The 2,618-nt window shown below is 37.5% G+C and overlaps 1 pseudogene; it reads right to left on the bottom strand.

Moving 5' to 3' along the window:
- Positions 1-216: 216 nt before the first annotated feature.
- Positions 217-1,394, bottom strand: LOC149580754 (eukaryotic translation initiation factor 3 subunit F pseudogene; annotated as a pseudogene).
- Between the last annotated feature and the right edge of the window lie 1,224 nt (positions 1,395-2,618).

Here is a 2,618-nt window from a genome sequence, read left to right as displayed (position 1 = left end):
CAACGAGTACATTTTGTTCATTTTGCTGAGCCAGATATCAAATCTGAGTTCCTTGTCATAGTATATCTACATATTAATATAATGTTATTATGTAAATACACTATAGAGTCCAATTGTCAAATACAAGAAAATAGCTATAATAAGAGGAAAGGACAATCTCGTAGGTTCAAATAGTTAAAATGAGATATAGACAGAGCAAAGTTCGGGACTGTCAAGTCACATACACCCAACTCGTTCAACTTCGATCATTCGAAGATCCAGAGGGATTTCATGGAATTGTGCTGCTAGTTGTCGGTCTCCAAGAGACAAGATGGTTGAAACATAAGCTCTGATGCTTGCATCAGGGTTTTCAAATCTTGTATCCACAGTCAAATGGACTGGATTTTTCACTTCCCTTGCATAGAAATCCTGAATCGAGGCACTGCTGCCACTTACTCCTGAACCTGTAGAATACCTGCACAATTCCAGATCTATTGTCTTGAGAAAATACCCATATAGCTAAAGGCAAACAGATTTCAACCATCTGTAAGGACATCATTACCAAAATCTTTGTTATTTTATTGGAAAACTATAAAATCTGAATCCTCAATCAAGCAAATAAAAGTCGACTCAATCATTTCTCAGATACCTCAAGCCAAACTCAGTGCATATTGCAAAAGTGAACATAAAAGCTCCATTCATATTCATAACAACTTATTGAAATGACATATTCCTAGCCTCCTCGGCACTAAATAGGTCAAACAATATTCAAGTTATAGTCCTACAGTTATTTCTTGTCATTTCAGGCATTGTTGTTATATGTGTGATCAATTCAGCTCATCCTCCGCATGTTGAACAAAATAATTGATATTTAATAGCCAAAAGCTAATATATATATATATATATATATAAAATGTGCCTCGGCATAAAAATAATAAATTACAAAAGTTAGAGAACGTTAACAACTGTGAGAGAATCACCATCCAACAATAACTTCTTTTGGATTCACTCACTGGTGCAACTCATACATATTACGATGGTAATCAATATCCACTGCAACCTGCAAGACCAAAAAAAAGTTGCTGGTGAAAGTAGTATATAACATTGATATGCCAAATATAACCTACAAACTCTAATTCATGTGTAAGAATTGGAGATGAACATAGTGAAGATTAGTTTCAAAGAAATACCTGGTTAGAAGATTCATTGTGCGGGACGCAGTATGAATAGCGAATGTCGACGGTTCCATCAGAGGAAACAGAGCCCAAAAGAGTGCCAATCACACTCTCTACCTGGTCATTCCGACGAACATATGAGTCACAAATGTTAAACAGAATTGTTGGATGAAGCTTGGCAGTTAAACTTGTTGAGGCCATTGGTATCTGCAAAACCGTTTGCCCAGCTGCCATTGCTCCTGCTCTTCAGCTACTTTTTTCCATTTGCAGGAAATGACTCGGCTGAAGCCTATCACAGAGTTATTTCAATGAGAATTGAAGGTTAGGGTTTAGAATACTTAAGATTTATGAGCTAATGTAGAAAAGTGAACACTCGAATAACTTGAACATACCCTGTTGAGGCTTTCTGGTTCGGGAGCAACACAAAGATTGAAAATCCATTGCAAATATGCATGATTGTAGGAAAACAACCAGCTGTATTTTATTTTTAAACATATCAGATTGATCAATCTTGGAGGTTTTCCACCAAGAATTGGTTGAGAGTATGGCATTGTGGTCAAGGATAGACTAGCATTGGTCAAAATTTCGACCAATTCTTAGTGTCCATTTCGACAAAGTTTGGTCAAAATTTCGACCAATGGCCACCAATTATGCTCATATGAAATGCACTCTATTTCAACTAAAGATTTGGTTGAAATTCCGACGAATGGGTTCGTCGAAATTTCGATGACAAAAATTGTGACGAACTACTTGGTCGCAAATTCGACCAACATGGGTCAAAATTTTGACCAAATCTCGTCGAAAATTGGGTCAACATTTACTAGTGTTAGAGTAACTGAGGGGGGGGGGGGGGGGGGGTGTTGAATCAGTTACCCAAGGTCCAAATGTACTAACCCGGTCATCATTTGTGATAGAGGACATGAGAGGCAATGGGGTAAGATAATGTGGAGCCCATGTATCTATCCACTCACTCAACTCAAAGTGATCCCAATTACACTGAAAACAACTAGGACAACAATAAGCTAGCTATTGTGTCCAAATAGTCCATGTACTACAATCAAAGCTACAGAGTGAATGAATCTTTGAAGAATCTCTCACTATAGCGCAATCCAATCTATCACCTAAGGATCCCTCCTTAATAGACCAAAATAACTTGTGGACTACTGAATCAAGAGTACCCCCCTATGATAATGTAGATGTGCACTAAGTTACTATGCTATGAGCATCAATAAATTCTGTTGCTAAAATCTTCATTTGCTTCTTAACTAGAGCTCTCTTCACACATGCCCTCGCTCCATAATGCTCCACTTTTCCATGCTTAGGCTAAAAAACTCCAAATATGAGGCACACCCCTCTCTACATGCATTCTACACACCAATAAAACATGTGAGCATTCTTGAATTGACCAGTGCAGTTATCTGACCAAATTAGATGTCTATTCATAGCAATATCATGTTCTGGAAA

The sequence above is a fragment of the Cupressus sempervirens genome, chromosome 1 (genome assembly GCF_028749045.1).
Source record: "Cupressus sempervirens isolate cs-2001-9-10 chromosome 1, ASM2874904v1, whole genome shotgun sequence".
In the NCBI taxonomy this organism is placed as follows: Eukaryota; Viridiplantae; Streptophyta; class Pinopsida; order Cupressales; family Cupressaceae; genus Cupressus; species Cupressus sempervirens.
Note: the sequence above shows the minus strand (reverse complement) of the source record. Positions and strands in the feature narration are given on the sequence as shown.